This window comes from Otolemur garnettii, unplaced genomic scaffold (genome assembly GCF_000181295.1).
Source record: "Otolemur garnettii isolate 467f Iridium unplaced genomic scaffold, OtoGar3 scaffold00029, whole genome shotgun sequence".
Taxonomy (NCBI): Eukaryota; Metazoa; Chordata; class Mammalia; order Primates; family Galagidae; genus Otolemur; species Otolemur garnettii.
This window is the reverse complement of record NW_003852424.1, coordinates 18282651-18301635: the sequence shown is the minus strand read 5'-3', so window position 1 is coordinate 18301635 and position 18985 is coordinate 18282651. Positions and strand designations below refer to the sequence as shown.

Genomic DNA, 18985 nt, shown 5'->3' with positions numbered 1-18985 from the left:
ATGAAGGCTGTGTTGACCAGTTGATGGAAGTATTTCAGATTGCATGTGAAAACCCCACACTGTACCCCAGAAGTGCATTAATGTACATAGTTACCGTTCAATAAAAAAAAGAAAAGGAAAAAAAAAAAAAAAGAAGTTCAAAGCACAGTAAGTATATTTTTTTTGCACTTTTTGTTTGATCAACATAATTTAAGTGTGCCAAAGAAGTTTAACTATAGATTAAAGTGTGCTGAAAGATAAAAAAGGTTAAAAAACAGTGGAATAAATGGATAAGGGAAACAGGTTAACTATAAATTAACTTGACATGTGTTATGTTTCATTTAAGATAAAAAACAAAACAGTTTCTCTCTGTTACCTTGGGTAGAATGCCATGGTGTCCTGACTCACAGCTACCTCAAACTCTGGGGCTCAAGTGATTCTCTTGCCTCAGCCTCCCAAGTAGTGGGGACTACAGGTACCCACTACAAGGCCTGGCTAGTTTTTCTATTCTTAGTAGAGACAGGGTCTCACTCTTGCTCAGGCTGGTGTCAAACTTCTGAGCTCAGGAAATGCACCTGCCTCTGCCTCTCCACGTGCTAAGATTACAAGCGTGAGCCACCATGCCCAGCCAGGTGTTATGTTTTGAAATATTGCAGGAAGACAAGGCTGGATGGAGAGAAAGAACACCTGAACACCAATATGTGAATGAAGGGCTTTATTCTAGCTGGCAAAGCCATGGCAGACTAGAGTCCAAAATTGCCACACTCCCCTACTGGCTCTGTCTTTTCCCTTTTATCTCTAGTCAAGGGCTCTTTGTCCACAGGTACTCTTAGAGAAGCAGAAGCAAGCAAGCATTAGCTTCCAGGTCCCAGAAAGTTAAGTTTCTATAAATTCCTAAGACCTGAGTCACCGCAGGGAGGATCTTCCAAGTGTGTTCTTTGGGCCTCCATGAGAAGACCTCTGTTCTCTCAGACCTCACTTTTCCTGGATATCCTCTCTCAAAATGATTTGGACCAGGTCTGCTCACATTCTTGATCTTCTATCCTGCAATGTATTGAGTTAACAGGAAGAGGAAGGGAATTTAATTTTTCCCTTTGATCTTTTGAGTAGGTCAGTCCAGGTTATGTGGGATAGAGGAAAAGCCTCTTTCAAGGGCCTATTAATCCCTAAGGGACTTAATTTAAAATAGTCTTTATACCAAGTAGTCATATTTTGGAGTGAAATTTCCTGAGCTCCTTCAGGACCATCACTGCTTTATGCTTTGTGGAAAAAAGGCTGTGGGATCAGGGATCAAGTCCTTAGTTGCTCAGTTACAGCTTTCCTACTTCAGAATGAGAGCAAAAGTACTATCACCACCCAAGTTAGAATTGTTATACTATTTAGTGGGAAAGAAACCCATTAGTACCTCAAAATAAGACTTTGCACAAGAGACAAAAATTTAAAAAAAGACCTTGCCATATTTATAGACTCAAGTGTAAAAGCATTTATAATAAATACACAATAAATGCTTAAGAAATAAATAGATGCTATGGTCCAAGAGAGCCAGTAGAGGGCACTAAAGACACAGCAGGAGGAGTTAAACTTGGATTCTGGGAGCCACCTGGGGCCAAATTTGGGCCTCTGACCTGACTGATCAGGTAGGTGCTGATTGTGATAACTAAGGAAACATGGAGTTGGGCCCAACCACAGTCCCTCTGGTCCAAGAATTTGAGAGGCAAGATTGTGAAGCATGTATATTTTCTCCTGTACCAAGGAGGAGACTTTTCGGCACTGTACTCTCCTAGGTGCTCCTAGAGCCTCTGCCACTTTGCCACCCAGTGACTCATTGTGCCCTGGTGTGTCCTCTGGTAGCAGGCCCCACGCACAGCACAAGGCTTATCTACTCCTGAGGTGTGGACCCAAATAAGTGATTAGGGCAAAAATCTTAATTTGTTAGGTACATAGCTAGAAATTGGCTTTCCTAGGGAAAAAAGATAAGGGTGGGGCCTTCACCTCAGTGATCCCACAATAAGCAGTCTCCAGTAATTGCTCACACCTGGAGAGCAGGGCCCATCTTACCAACCTACCAAATAGAATTTATCATACCAACTGCAAAAAGGATGTAGAAGATACTCAAGCCCAGTGTTTTTCAACCTTTTTTATCTCACTGCACACTTGAACCTATAAACTTCCACAGCACATTTAAACTATGTGGATCAAAAAAAAAAAAAAGTAAAAAGAAAGAATATACTTACTGTGCTTTGAACTTCTTTTGAAAATAATGTAATCATGGATCTTTAAAATTTTTCTCAACACACCTAAGATCCTCTAGTGACACACCTGTTGATAATCACTGCTCTAGCCATGAGCCTAGCAGCAAGTACCATACCACAGAGTCTCCAAGGTGACCTAGAACAGCCAAAGGCTAATTATCTTGTCATTAGCTTAAATCTACATTGCTGCCCACACCCCATCTTGGGCTTTCATAGAGGCTCATGGAAGGTTCACAGGGGCAGTAAGATTCTGGTTCCACAAGGGTGATTTCTGAACTAAGAGATGGGTCCAACCCAGGCGGTATAAAACATAACCATTGGTCATAAGCCAAGACTTTTTCCCCTTCTTGTCAGGACACTAGAGGCCTATTCATTGTCTATGGCGAACAAATCTAACTTTGTAAACCTGTATCTTGCTCTCACTCTGTAAAATTATCTTTTCTCTTCCTCAATATTTGTTTCACACTTGCTTTACTTTGGGGTGTCTAAGTTATTCTTCAGCCAACAGTACCCTGAGGACCAAAGTTACAGACAGCTGCCTAAAACTCTGCCATTTTAGGAAATAGGTAGCTACCTTGAAACCTGATAAATGGAAGTTTGTTAAGCCAAAGTTAAGGACACCTCAGGGGGAATAACAACTATAGGCAAGCTATGACTGTTTTCTGAAAGGAAAGTTGGAACCATCTGCATTTAGAGGCATAGAGAGAGAAGGAAAAGGGAGTGGTTGATGAAGCAAAGTGGTTACATTCTTGTGAGACCCAGGATCTCTACATTTTACATAAAATAAGGGGAATGCTAGAAGAGAAAAATGTAGTGAAGGAAGCATCAATTACATAGATATCTCTGGCTAGGTGAAAGAATGTCTGATTCTGTATGTCTCCAGTTCTGTTGCCTGTAAAGATAAACTTGTAATTCATTATTAGATTCAAATAGAATAGACTTCAGCAAGTCTTCCTTATGGGAAGTCAGCAAGGAATTTCCTTAATGAATGATATGTGGGGCCAGTACTTCACAGGTGCCTGAGGTCTTTACCTTCTCTTTTTTGTAAGGAGAAGGGATAGCTCTCAGATTTTGATTTTACAGATGCAACTCACACACAAAAAGATAAGAAACAATGAGCCCCGGAATCCCTGGTCCCACAATAACTTTTTGCAGATAGTCATTACTTTCATTGTTGTGGATGTAACTCTAGAGCAGTGTATTAAAGGGTCATGGCATTAGGAAGGTTGAAAACCACTGCTCTAGACCAGGTACAGCTCATCCCAAATTTGTCCTCTCAAAGGATCAAGAAAAGAAAGTTAGCAACAGCAAGACAAAAACAAGACAGACTGTGACAACTGTCCCACCCTGCACCTGTTTCCTGTTTCATAAGGAGGGTCTTGTTTACACAGAGAAGGGCAGGTCTTAGAAAGGAACAGGATATGCAGATGAGCCTTTAGGCATAGGGAGAAACCAACAGGAACTACTGTACCTGTAATAAATGGTTCGTTTCCTGATGCATAAAGCATGTACTTGAAGATGTTAGGTTGCAGGGGAGAAAAGTTTAATTGTGGTACTACTAAATGAAATGGGAGGGAGAAAGCCTCAAATTTCCCTCCCTGAGGAATTTGGGGGTAGGGATTTTAAGGCATTTAGAGTGGGCCAAAGTATGGAGATCACTGGTTAATCAGTGAGTAGAGGAGGAAATCATGGGACAGGGAGATGAATCAACTACATTCTTATGCTAATTTGGTTTAACTGTGGTGGTCTTCAGTATTAGCTGTTCTGCTGGAATTCAGGATGATTCTTAAACAATGTGCTGATGGAAGCTGAGGTGGGTGGATTGCTGAGTGCACAGGTTCAAGACCAGCCTGAGCAAGAGTGAGACCCTGTCTCTAAAAAATAGCCAGGCATTGTGGTGGGCGCCTATAGTTTTAGCTACTCAGTAGGCTGAGCCAAGAGAATCTCTTAAGCCCAAGAGTTTGAGGTTGCTGTGAGCTGTGATACCGTGGCACTCTACCAAGGGCAACAAAGTGAGACTCTGTCCCCCCCCCAAAAAAAAACAGTATGTAGGTCTTCTAATTTATCCCCATTTTATGGGGGAGGAAATTGAGGCCTGAGGAGATTAAGTGGTATGACTATGATTACACAAGGGTGCAGATAGTTTAGTCCCACGCAGTGTTGAAGTAACTTTCTGAGTTTCACTAAACACACATCATAGGAAATGTAGGCATACATATATATGTGATGGGTGTATTATGGTGTGATTGATTTTGGGTGGTGATGGTATATGTTGTATATGATGTGTGATATATGATTTGTATTTGTGTGATGTACGTAATATCGATACACTCCCCCCCTTCTCAGGGCCAACATGAACCCTATTTTTTAGGCCTAAGCAAGCTCAACCACATTCTCTGTGCCCAAGCAGGTCCAGAGTTAGTCTGACCAGCATCCCACCTAAGCCACCACTTCCAGAGTGGAGAACACACTCTAAACAAAACAACACTGAATTCCTACACAAGGGCAATTTTAAAATTAACTTCTGCCCTCAGGCTCCCGGCACCAAAGAGTTATGACATTTCATCTCCCGGAAGTCCCCTGCTCTCAGGGTAGGAAAAGCTGTATATAAACCCCTAAACAGAAGCTCATGTGTGCTATCCACTCAGGAATCCCCCTTCAGCATGCTGAAGGCTTTATCTTTTCTTCTTCCTTTATCTATCAATAAAATCTGTCCTTTCATTTACTCATGGTAGTCTGTGGATTCATTCTTTGAATCTCAGACCAAGGACTCAGCAGAGAGAAAGATGCCAGCTACAGTATGTATGATGTGATATGTGTGTGTACATGCACGTTGGGGGTGGTAGCCATGTTAATATGGCAAATGGCATCAGAAAGCATCAGAATCCATGATGGTTACTGGTTTCCCAGACAGCTGCTTCTCTCCTTTCTATAATATATATTGATAATTTAGACTGGGGAGAAATAAAAATGGAAGACAAAAGCTTTAGAGAAGGTTTGACTTGATAACAGTATAGTATAAAGGTCTTGGGAGCAAATTTGTCAAATAATCAAAGAAGAGAGAGTAAGCACTACTCAAGGGTAGGAAGAAAGGTCACAGGATTATAGGTTAAAATAAAAAAAAAAAAAACCCATGGGAAAACTGACTTGAGATAATCAAAATGATAGGCATGACAAAGGATATCCCCAAAGGGTAAGTTGCATTCTTTACAAATAGTTCGTACCTATATTGCTGACGGTATATAGGAGATTTCACCCCAAACTATGGCTCCCTGGTAGCTCCCAAGCTAGTTTTTGAGATATCTTCCAAGCCTTACATCCTGGTGAACAGGCTGATCCACCTAGAGCAGTCTTGATAATCTCCACAGCTCCTTAATTCCACCTTGAAACAAGCCAATCATCAGACCCAATTGCCTACCATTTGTCTGCTAAACTATAGTTTAAACCCTTTCTCTCTATTTCTCAGGGAGAAGGATTTGAAAATTTCCTTTCATCTCCTCACCTAGTGCCTGCAATATTAAAGTCTTTCTGCACTGTAACACCTGCTATCTCAGGGTATTGGTTTCCTCTTGAGCAGTAGGCAATGAACCTGATTGGGCTGTTAACACTCTTGCCACTTACATTTCTCATGACATAGATGACTATTTCACTGATCCTTGTTCTGAGGGTGAGTTGGATCTTAGAGAAGACACTTCTTTAAATGGCCCCAGAAACAGCTAGTAATAGTAGACATAAAAGTAGGTAACATTAATCAAACACTTGCTTTGTGCCAAGCCTATGCCAATACTCCCCATTTATTAATAGAGTCCTCTCAAATAAAATTCTTGGGTCTAAAGTATAATAACTGAAATAAAAATTACTAGGGTTCAACAGCAAATTTCATCAGGCCAAAGAAATAATCAGTGAACTTGGAGATAAGTTTATTGAGATTATTTAGTCTGAGGAAAAGAAAGAATATAGAATGAGGAAAAAGTAAACAGAGCTTCAGACATATATGGGATACTATCAAGCATACCAATATATGCATAATAGAACTCCTACAAGGAGGGGAGAGAGAGAAGAGGGAAAAAGAATATTTGAAAAAATAAGGCTGAAAACTTCCCAAATTTGGCACAAAACATAAATCTACATTTCCACAGAGCTCAATGAATTTCAAGTAGTATACATTTAAAGAGATCCATATCTAGACATATTATAATCAAATTACCAAAACATAAAGGAAAAGATACATTTTTGAAAGCATTAAGAAACAACTCACCACATATAAACAGTCTTCCATAAGATTAACAAAAAAATTTCTCATCAAAAATCATGGAGGCCAGGAGGCATTGGATGAAATATTCAAATTTCTGAAAGAAAAAGATAGCAACAACCATTAATTTTATATTCAGAAAAGTTATTTTTCAAAAATGAAAGGTAAATCAAGACATTCTCAAATAAAACAGACTTCATCACCAACAAACCTGCTCTATAAGAAATATTAAAAACTGAGTCCTAACAAACCTACCCTGAAATGAAAGAACACTAGATAGTAACTTGAATCCACATGAAGAAACAACTGGTACCATTAAATGGTACGCTATAGGTAAATAAAAAAGAAAATATAAATGTATTTTTTATTTGTAATTCTTTTTTTTCCTTATAGTGTTGTGAACCAGCATGACAAAGGGGAGTGAACCAACGTGGAATGGGTGGAGAATGGGAAAATTCAGCACAAGAAAAGACACAGAAACAAAGGATGGGATCAGAAGGACTGACTGAGCTGATGGCTACAACCAGCACCAAAACACAAAATCAGCATCATTTTATAGTATCTGTATAGAGTTGTTTAGGGAGAAGTTCCGTATACGGTTGTTTAGGGGGAAGTAGCATAAACAAAAGACATACTTTTGGTCTTGCAGTATGATGAAGATTAAATGACTTGAATAAAGACAAATCATCTTGTTAATAGTTTCTACTCAATTTCATTAACATATGACAAGAAGTAAGAAGGGACAGGCCACAAGAATCTCTGCATAATTAACAAAGGAAGAACTATGTGACTTAGTGGTTTCCACTTAACTTCATTAGCATATGACAAGTAAGAATGCAAAGATCACAAGGATCTCTGCATAGTTAACTAGACAAAGAAAGAACAGGTGACTTTCTTTGAGAAAGAGAAGGTGACTTTTGGCCGAGGGAGCATGAAGAAAGGAATATGACTGTTTTGGGAATGGAGGAGAAGCAGTTGGGGGTTCATTCTCTGAATGTTCCCCAGGCTGTGAGGGTTCTGCCATTTCACAGTGTGCTCTTCACATTATATCTGGTTTGAAGGCCACCACATAAAACAGTTAATGGACACACAATGTATAAAGTTATAATTTGGTTTTTCTCTTTATCATTTTTTTTAATGTTAAAAAAATCTACATGAAATCCTTCACAAAGTTTCATATTACCCTTTGTGCAGGGGCCTTGGTACTTTTCTCTGTATCTTTCCAATTTTATTATATATGCTACTGAAGTGAGCACAAGATGTAATCTGTATACAATCACAGCATAAAGGTGGAGAAAGGGAATAGAACTATATAGCAACAAAATTCTTGCATACTATTCAAATTAAGTTGGCATTAATCTAAATCAGATTAATTATTAGTTGTAATCTTGAAAGCAAACCATGAGTAAAATAACTTAAAAAAATAACAAAAGAAATGAGAAAGGAATTAAAGTAATACATAAGAAAATATCTATTTAATATAAAATAAAACAGCAATGGAAGAATATGAGAACAGAAAGGACATAAGACATAAAAAAAATCACAAAATGGAAAATATAAATCTTTTTTCAGCAATTACATTAAGTGCAAAGGGATTAAAATGGAGACATTGGCAAAATAAATAAAATAAAAACATGTAACTATACACTGTTTACAAGAGACACACATTACTTACAAAACCACAAATAGTATGAATTAAAGAATAAGAAAGGTACATTACACAGGTAGTACATGAAAGAGAGGTGACTAGCTATACTAATATCAGACACAATAAACTTTAAGAAAATCATTACTATAAAAAATGAAAGGAATTTTACGATGATAAAATTGTCGATTCATCAGGAAAACATAACTTCTATAAACATATATGCATCTAACAACAGCCCCTAATATTCTTGAAACAAAACTGAAAGAATTGAAGGGAGAAATTCGACAATAGCAATTGGAGACTTTAATACCTCACTATTAGACAAAAGATTAACAATGAAGTAGATTTAACAGCACTCAGAACCAACTAAACCTAACACATTTATAGAACATTTCACCCAATAACAATAGAATATGTATTCTCAAGTGCACATGGAACAGTCTCCAGGATAGACCATACATTAGCACATAAAATAAGTCTCAATAAATTTAGAAGAATTGTAACCATGCAGTGTATATTCTCTGAACACAGTGGAATGAAGGTAGAAATTAATAACAGAAGGAAACATGGAAAATTCATAACTGTGGAAACTTTAAAAATACTCCTAACTAATTAATGGGTCAAAGATAAAAATCATAAAGAAAATTTTCAAATATTTTTGGATAAATAAGAAAGTAAAAGCACAACATGAAAAATTTATGGGATGTAGTAAAAGTAGTACTTAGAAGGGTATTTATAACTGTAAACACCTATAGCAATAAAGACAAAAGATCTCAAATCAATAACTTAACTTCCACTTTAAGAAACTAGAGAAAGAAGATCAAATTAAGCCCAAAGCAAGGAAGAGAAAGAGAAAATTTTTTAAAGCATTGAAGAACAAAAGACATATACAGATAAGCAAGTACATTGATTACATATTTTTTATGGACACAGTACAAGCAAGAAGGCAGTGTAGCAAAATCTTTAAAGTAGTGAAGAACTAGAATTCTATACCAAGCAGAAATATTTCTCAAAAATGAAAGTGAGGCTTGGTGCCTCTGGTTCAAGTGGCTAAGGCGCCAACCACATACACCTAAGGTGGCGGGTTCGAATCCAGCCCAGGCCTACCAAACAACAATGATGGCTATAACCAAAAATAGCCAGGCGTTGTGGTGGGCACCTGTGGTCCCAGCTACTTGGGAGGCTGAGGCAGGAGACTCACTTGAGCCCAGGAGTTAGAGGTTGCTGTGAGCTGTGATGCCATGACATTCTACCTGGAGGGACAGCTTTAGGCTCTGTCTCAAATAAAAAAAAAAAAAAATGAAGGTGAAATAAAGACTAGATAATAACAAAAGATGAAGGAATTCATCCTGTCATATGTGGGAGTTTTAAAATCTATTTTGCATCATTTCTACAGATTCAAGTTTTCTATTTCATTTTTAAAAACAACTATGCAATTAAACAGTAGGGTGTCTTACTTTTTTTTCTATTGATTCAGTTACTAGCCAAAATAATACAAAATATTTTTTCTCTCTCTGACTGCCAAAAAGCAATAAACATCTAATTACAGACTGGAACTATAAGAAATAGTAAAGGAAGTTCTTTAGACAGAATAAGAACATGTTGGAATATAGCTTTAGATGAAGAAATAATGAGCATTAGACATTTTAAGAGAATTTTTCTTTTTTGAGACAGAATCTCACTATGGAGCTCTCTGTAAAGTGCGGTAGCGTCACAGCTCACAGCAACCTCAAACTCTTGGGCTCAAGTGATTCTCCTGCTTCATCCTTCCAACCTCCCTGTGGCACCTACCACAATGCCCGGCCATCTTTTTGGTTGCAGTTGCCATTGTTGTTCAGCAGGCTCAGATAGGGCTCCAACCCGCTACCTCCTGTGCATGTGGCTGGCGTTCTAAACACTGAGCTATGGGCGTCAAGCCAATAGAGAATTTTTTTTTAATGTTATTTAAGTCTCTACAAAAGGTGGCAATTTCAACAAAAATATTTAAGAATGTGGAGTTTATAGCACGTGAAAGTAAAACGTATGGCAACAACAACATGAAAGTAAAAAAGGCAAATGGAAATGTTTTATTTTAGGATTATTTTATACGAGGAGTGGAGCACTTACAAATAAACTGTGATAAACCAGATGTATATTATAAACTCTAAACCAAGCAATGAAGTAACAAACTGAAGAATTACAGCTAAGACACCAGAAAAGAAATAGAATGAAATCCTAAAGAATATTCAAGTTATCAGTGAATGGGAAAAAAGCGAACAACAAACAGATGGGACAAATAGAAAAGTAGTAGCAAGGCAGTAGACTTACATCTATACATATTAATTATTGCATTTAAGGTAAATGATCTAAATACACCAGTCAAAACCCAAAGGTGGTCAGATTGAAATTTTAAAATGAGAAAAAAACAAAGACCCCATATATGTTTCCTGCAGTAAATCTAAATATTAAGACACAAATAGCTCAGAATGCCATCACTTTTTACCTTACTTACTGCAACTTCCTAAGTGGCCTCCTTCCTTTCCTTTACTCTTGCTAATCTTCCTCCAACCCATTCTGTGTGTTGGGTTATTTTGCCAATGTCTTTGTTGTTCTGGTAAAATTGTTTGTGGGTAATAGAGGACTGCGATGAAAAAGTTCCCTTCCAGAGGGGGTCCTTGGCTTTTGTTAGAAAGTTGAGGTATTACCAGCTAAGTATTACTTAAAACTCAGTTCTTGGCTTGAGATTTTTTTTACCTCAGATATGTATAAAAACTAGCTTATAGTTATGACTCATACAACTTATCAAGATTCTGTCTCTGTCTCTGTGCATGTGTGTGTCTTTGCCCCTTGATCTGCTAAGTAACAGAGCAAATATTCTTGCAGTTCCCACAGAGTACAGTACAGTTTACTTCTAGTATACCTTTTGTGTGTGTGTGTGTTTCTTTTTTTTTTTTTTTAATTGTTGAGGATTCATTGAAGGTACAAGAAACCAGGTTATACTGATTGCCTTTGTTAGGTAAAGTCCCTCTTACAATTGTGTCTTGCCCCCAAAAGGTGTGACACACACCAAGACCCCACCCCCTCCCTCCTTCACTCTCTCTGCTCTCCCTTTCTCCCACCCCCACCATGTCATTAATTGTCCTCATATCAAAATTGAGTACATAGGATTCATGCTTCTCTGTTCTTGTGATGCTTTACTAAGAATAATATGTTCCACTTCCATCCAGGTTAATACAAAGGCTGCAAAGTCTCCATTTTTTAAATGGCTGAACAGTATCCCATGGTGTACATACACCACAGCTTGTTAATTCATTCCTGGGTTGGTGGGCATTTAGGCTGTTTTCACGTTTTGGCAATTGTAAATTGAGCTGCAATAAACAGTCTAGGGCAAGTGTCCTTATGATAAAAGGATTTTTTTCCCTCTGGGTAGATGCCCAGTAATGGCATTGCAGGATCAAATGGGAGGTCTAGCTTGAATTCTTTGAGGGTTCTCCATACTTCCTTCCAAAAAGGTTGTATTAGTTTGTAGTCCTACCAGCAGTGTAAAAGTGTTCCCTTCTCTCCTCATCCATGTGTACAGTGTTGAGAGTTTGTGATGTGGGCCATTCTCGCTGTGGTTAGATGGTATCTAGGGTGGTTTTGATTTGCATTTCTCTAATAATTAGGGATGATGAGCATTTTTTTATATGTTTGTTAGCCATTCATCTGTATTCTTTAGAGAAGGTTCTATTGATGTCTCTTGCCCATCGATATATGGGATTGTTGGCTTTTTTCAAGTGGATTAATTTGAGTTCTCTATAGATCCTAGTTATCAAGCTTTTGTCTGATTCAAAATATGCAAATATTCTTTCCCATCATCTAGGTTGTCTATTTGCTTTGGCTGTTGTCTCCTTAGCTGTACAGAAGCTTTTCAGTTTAATTAAGTCCTATTTTTTATTTTTGTTGTTGCAATTGCCACAACAGTCTTCTTCATGAAGTCTTTCCCCCAGGCCAATATCTTCCAGTGTTTTTCCTATGCTTTCTTTGAGCATTTTCATTGTTTCATGCCTTAAATTTAAGTCCTTTATCCATCTTTAATCAATTTTTATGAGTGGAGAAAGGTGTGGGTCCAGTTTCAGTCTTTTACATGTGGATATCCAGTTCTCCCAGCACCATTTATTGAATAGGGAGTCTTTCCCCCAAGGTATGTTCTTGTTTTGTTAATTGAAGATTAGGTGGTTGTAAGATGTTACTTTCATTTCCTTCTTTTCAATTCAATTTCAAATGTCTATGTCTCTATTTTTGTGCTAGTACCATGCTGTCTTGACCACTATGGCTTTGTAGTACAGCCTAAAATCTGGTATGGTGATGGCCCCAGCTTTGTTTTTATTACTAAGAACTGCCTTAGCTTTATGGGTTTTTTTCTGGTTCCACACAAAACGCAGAATCATTTTTTCCAACTCTTGAAAGTAGGATGTTGGTATTTTAATAGGCATGGCGTTGAATCCGTAAATTGCTCTGGAAAATATAGATGTTTTAACAATGTTGATTCTTCCCAGCCATGAGCATGGTATGTTCTTCCATAATATCCTCTCTATTTCCTCTCTTAGGATTTCATAATTTTCTTTATAGAGGTCCTTCACCTCTTTTGTTAGGCATATTACTAGGTATTTCATTTTCTTTGAAGCCATGGTGAAGGGGGTTGTGTCCTTAATTAGCCTCTCATCTTGACTGTTATTGCTGTATACAAAGGCTACTGACTTGTGGACATTGATTTTATATCCTGAGACACTACTGTATTTTTGGATGACTTCCCAGAGTCTTACAGTTGAGTCTTTGGGGTTCTCTAAGTATAAGATCATATTGTCAGCAAAGAGTGAGAGTTTGACCTCCTTAGCTCCCATTTGGATGCTCTTTATTTCCTTGTCTTGCCTAATTGTATTGGCTAGAACTTCAAGCACTATGTTGAATAGTAATGGTGACAGAGGACAACCTTGTCTGGTTCCAGTTTGGAGAGGAAAAGCTTTCAGTTTTACTCCATTTAGTAAAATATTAGCTCTGGGTTTGTCATAGATGGCTTCAATCAGTTTCAGAACTGTTTCATGTATGCCTATACTCTTCAGTGTTCTAATTAGAAAAGGACGCTGGATTTTATCAAATGCTTTTTCTGCATCTATTGAGAGGATTATATGGTCTTTGTTTTTGCTTCTGTTAATATGGTAGATAATGTTTATAGACTTGCGTATGTTAAACCAGCCTTGTGTCCCTGGGATGAAACCTACTTGCTCATGACATATGCTTTTTCTGATGATAAGCTGTAATTTATTGGCTAGGATTTTATTGCGAATTTTTGCATCTATATTCATTAGTGAAAGTGGTCTGAAATTCTCTTTTTTAGTTGGATCTTTTCCTGGTTTTGGTATCAGGGTGATGTTTGCTTCGTAGAACGTGTTGGGAAAGATTTCTTCCTCCTCAATTTTTTGGAATAATTTCTGGAGTACAGGAATAAGCTCTTCCTTGAAGATTGATAGATTTCTGGTGTGAAGCCATCCAGACTAGAGCATTTTTTTGTTGGAAGATTTTTTTATTGTTTCTTTAATCTCAGTGCTTGAAATTGGTCTATTCAGGAACTCTCTTTCTTCCTGCTTAAGTCTTTGGAAAGGATGTGATTCCAAATATTGATTTATTTCCTTCACATTGTCAAATTTCTGGGCATAGAGTTTCTGGTAATACTCAGAAATGATCTCTTGTATCTCTATGGCATCAGTTGTTATTTCCCCTTTATCATTTCTGATTGAGGTTACTAGAGATTTTACTTTTCTACTTCTGGCCAAAGGTTTATCTATTTTATTTATTTTTCAAAAAACCAAGTTTGTTTTATTAATTTTCTGAATGATTCTTTTGTTTCAATTTCATTGTCCCTGATTTAATTTTGGATATTTCTTTTCTTCTGCTAGGTTCAGGCTTAGATTGCTCTTCTTTTTCCAATTCCATAAGATGGCTTGTGAGTTTGTTGATGTGCTCTCTTTCTATTTTTCGAATGTAGGCATCTAAAGAGATAAATTTTCCTTTCAGAACTTCTTTTGCAGTATCCCACAGGTTTTGATAGCTTATGTTTTCATCGTTGTTATGCTCAAGGAAGTTAATGATTTCCTCTTTTATTTCTTCCTGCACCCAACTGTCATTCAATAGAAGGTTGTTTAATTTCCATGCCTTTGTGTGGTGTTGAATGTTTTTGTTGGAGTTGAGTTCCAACTTTAGTGCCTTGTGGTCTGAGAAGATACAAGGTAAAATTTCAATTCTTTTGATTCCATTTAGGTTTGTTTTGTGTCCTCAGATATGATCAATTTTGGAGAATGTTCCATGGGGCAATGAGAAGAATGTATATTCTTTATCTTTGGGATAGAGTGTTCTATATGCATCTATCAAGCACAGTTGCTCTAGGGTCTCACTTAAGTCCCTTATATCTTTGTTTAATTTCTGTTTAGAGGATCTGCCCAGCTCTGTAAGAGGAGTGACTGTTAAAGTCCCTGTTATTATGGTGTTATGGGATATCATATTGCTCAAACTGAGTAAGACCTGTTTCAAGAATCTTGGAGCATTTAAGCTGGGTGCATAAATATTTTAAATTGAAAAGTCTTCTTGTTATATTTTTCCCTTGACCAATATAAAGTGACCATCTTTGTCTTTTTTGACTTTAGTTGCTTTAAATCCACATGTATCTTAAAATAAAACTGCAACTTATTGCAATTCCATTGCCTGAAAAATTGTCTTCCAATCCTTAATTTTAATTTGTCTTTTGAAGCTAGGTGTGTTTCCTGCAGACAGCAAATGGATGGCTTGTGTTTTTTAATCCAGTCAGCCAATCTATGCCTCTTCAGTAGGGAATTCAAGCCATTAACATTTATTGAGATAATTGATAAGTGTGGTAGTGTTCTATTCATCTTCTTTTATGAGTCCATTGCTTAGTTTTATCTTTTGCATCATTGTGGAAGTTAGGTTCTGTCCTTTTATTTCTGAGTTCTTACTTCACTGTTGATTCATTGTGATGGTTGTTGTTTAGAACAGGTTCAAGTATTTCCTGTAGAGCTCGCCTTGTTGTGGAGAATTTCCTGTAGAGCTGGCCTTGTTGTGGAGAATTTCCTCAATGTTTATATATCAGTAAATGATTTTATTTCTCTATCAATTTTAAAGCTTAGCTTTCTAAGATACAGAATCCTGGGCTGGAAATTGTCCTTTTTAAGTAGATTAAAGGTAGATGACCATTGTCTTCTTGCTTGGAAAGTTTCATTGGAGAAGTCTATAGTCACCCTGATGAGTTTTCCCCTCAGGTCAACTGGTGCTTACTCCTGGCAGCTTGAAGAATCTTTTCTTTTGTCTTGACTTTGGACAGGTTCATTACAATGTGTCTTGGAGGAGCTCTATTAGAGTTGAGGCGACCTGGGGTCCAATATCCCTCTGAAAGGAGTTTGTGAGAATCTTTGGTGATATTTGGGAATTTTTCATTTATAATATTCTCTAGTATGGCTTCCATACCCCTAGGGCATTCTTCTTCCCCTTTGGGATACCTATAACTCCTATGTTTGAATGCTTCATAAAGTCCCATAATTCTGTCAGTGAACGTTCTGCTTTCTCTCTCTTCTTTTCTACCTCTTTAACTATCTGAGTTATCTCAAGAGCTTTGTCCTCTACCTCTGAGATTCTTTCTTCTGCATGGTCTAATCTGCTGTTGATACTTTCTATTGCATCTTTAAGTTCCTTAATTGGCTACTTCATTTCCTTCAGCTCTGCCACATCCTTTCTATATTCTTCATATCGTTCATCTCTTATTTGATTCTGTTTTTAGATTTCCTTTTGGTTATTTTCCACTTTATCAGCGGTTTCCTTCATTGTTTCCATCATTTTCTTCATTGTTTTCATCATCTGTATTCTATATTCCCTCTCTGTCATTTCTAACATTTCTTTATAGGTGGAATCCTCTGCAGTAGCTACCTCATGGTCCCATGGAGGTGTTGCTCTGGACTGGTTTTTCATGTTTCCAGGAATTTTTTGCTGATTCTTCCTCATGAGTATTTTCTTTCATCTGTTTCCTTGCCCTAATTTTCCTTTCACTTCCTCTTGCTGTTTAAGTTACCATGCCTCTGGACTAGGGTTTTGATGAGTCTTTTGGTACAGGACCAGACAGATGAGAAGGTTGAAGAGCAAGAAAGGAAAAAAGAAAAGAAAAGAAAGAGAAAGAAGAGGGGGTGAGTAACATGGAATATTGACAAAAAGAAAAGAGACACAGAAAGAGGGAGACAAGAACAATATAGGTGTACAGTAGGGTACTTTGACCCAACCTTAAAAACCTCCAACCTCTGGGGATGCTGGGTTGGGTGGTCCCTTTGAGGTTCAGCAGCTCTTTGCCACCCTGTTTGGACACAGTTCCCCACCTCTACCAAGTAGAGAGGAAAGACAAAAATGCCATAAATCAAACAAAAACAAGCAAATAGAAAACTTACGAGTGAAAATTGGGGGGAAAAACAAATAATAGGGATAGAAACACTAGCAAAAATGAAGTTCTAATTGTTAAAGAAGGCAACAATGGAAAATTATATTTAAATTAGAAAAATAAAGAAAGAAAAGAAGGAAAGAAAAAGAAAAATCTAGAGGGAAAATGTTGAAATTTAAAAAAAAGAAGCAGTATATATATCTTGCTGAATATTTTCTGGGCAACAGCAGGGTATGAAATGTTAATCACAATGATTATACAGCTATATGAGATGGAGACTGGAGGCCTCTGTTGATTTCTCAAACTCTGCAGGGTAGAGAGCCTAACTCTGTCCTTAGACTGCTTAAAAGATACTTTAAACTGCTCACTTTGGCTAAGCAGAAGCTTTCCCAGGAAAGCACTTGTTGCTGGGATCACTCCTAAAGTGGCTATCAACTTACCCAGTGTGCCAAAATTGGTCTCACTCTATGCTCCTGAGGGCCAATGCTGTAAGGCTGCTCAGTCCTCGTCTTTAGGCTGCTCAGTCACTAGATTACTCACCCAAGGTCTCCTGCCCAATCCTTGCTCTGCAACCTTGAGGGCAGAGCTTACCAGGGCAGTTCTCCCACAGTGGCGCTACATGGCCCACAGCCAAACCCTATTAGCTCCATCTGGCTCAGTGGCTCAGTCTGGGGCCCTAGACAATGCTTAAAGTCCTCTGCAGTCTTGACCAAGTTCTCCCAAGGTAGTTCAACTGAGTGCCAAGTCCAAAAAAAAAAAAAAAAAAAAAGCTCACAGGTAAGGCCTTTCCAGTTTGCAATCTCACTGCTGCTGTATTTACAGCAGCTGGTGGGATTAGACTGAACACACACATGCAACCATTTGCCAGTTCTCCACTGCTTTTGTCCTCATGGGATCCATAAGTCTCTCGCTGACTCCTTGTGTCCCCAAAGGGATGTTTCTTGGCAGATCCTACCAGCCAGAGATGCCTGGAGTCTTCTCTCCCCAGTCTTACCATGCCCAATTGCCTACTTCTAGTATATATTTATCATCCTTTGAGATCTCAGTCTTACTGGAAGAATATCAGTGTCTCTTATTAGACATGTCACCTTTGTAAAATCTGGCCTTTGATATCAGACTTTCTTTGTTTTCTACTATATGCACTTTAAGTTATAAATTTCTTTCTCATAACTTTTCATTTGCATCCTGCAAGATTTTGTATGCTTTATTTTCATTATTGTATGGTACAAAATACTTCATAATTTTCCTTGTGACTTATTTAAAGTGATTATTTAAAAGTGTGTCCTTTAACTTCCAAAACATTTCTATTTTTTCCCCTAGATATCTTACTTTTTTATAAGGGGGTTTTGTTGTTTTGAGACAGAGTCTCACTTTGTCACCCTCGTAGAGTGCCATGATGTGATAGCTCAGAGCAATCTCAAACTCTTGAGCACAAGAGATCTTCTTGCTTCAGCCTCCCAAGTAGCTGGGACTACAGGTGTCCACCATAGTGCCCTGCTATTTTAGAGATGGGGTCGGGCTCTTGTTCAGACTGGTCTCAAACTCATGAGCTTAAACAATCCACCTGCCTCAAACTCCCAGAGTGCTAGGATTACAGTTCTGAGCCACTGCCCTCAGACTTTTTTATGGATTTCATGGAATAAACTGCGAGCCTTTCTTGTGGGGGGAGGGAACCCCCATTCACTTGGTGGTGGATTTTGTACCTTTTGATTGTATTTTTGGGGTCGCAGCTCGCCTCAGGAAGGTTGAAGTGCATTCTTCAATTTTCTCTCTCAGCTCCGCTCCAAACCATCAGCTCCTTTGCTAAACTTCTGTCCTTTAGGCCTCCTTCTGGACGGGAGCTTCTGTAAAAAGCTGGCTGTAGTCTGCCATCTTGGCTCCACCCTCTTTTTTATGGATTAGTAATTTATTTCTACTCTGGTCAGACAACATGCTCTATAATATTTAAATTTTTTTTAATTTATTAAAACAACTTTTTTCATGGCAAAAAAATATGGCCACTAAAATATAGTCACCTATTCAGTATAGGATTGGAAATTCTAACCAGAGCAACTAGGCAAGAGAATAAATAAAAACTATCCAAATTGGAAAGGAGAAAGGTCAAATTGTCCCTTTTTGCCATATGATGTTATATATAGGAAAATCTAAAGAGTACACTAAAAAACTCTTCAAACTAACAAATAAATTCAGTAAATTTCCAGGCTAGAAAATCAACATATGAAAATCAGTAGCATTTCTGAATCCCAATAACTAACTAGCTGAAAGAGAAATCAAAAAGCAAATCCATTGATAATAGCTACAAAAGAAAATACCTGGGAATAAATTTAAAAGGTAAAAGACCTCTATGATGAAAACTATAAAACCCTAATGAAAGAAATTGAAGAGGACACAGCAGATTGAAAGAT

The 18985-nt window shown here is 37.7% G+C and overlaps 1 non-coding gene across 1 annotated transcript; it reads right to left on the bottom strand.

Moving 5' to 3' along the window:
- Positions 1-7631: 7631 nt before the first annotated feature.
- On the bottom strand, positions 7632-7739 carry LOC111724974. Its single transcript, XR_002773172.1, has one exon. It is a non-coding gene; the product is annotated as a U6 spliceosomal RNA (small nuclear RNA).
- Between the last annotated feature and the right edge of the window lie 11246 nt (positions 7740-18985).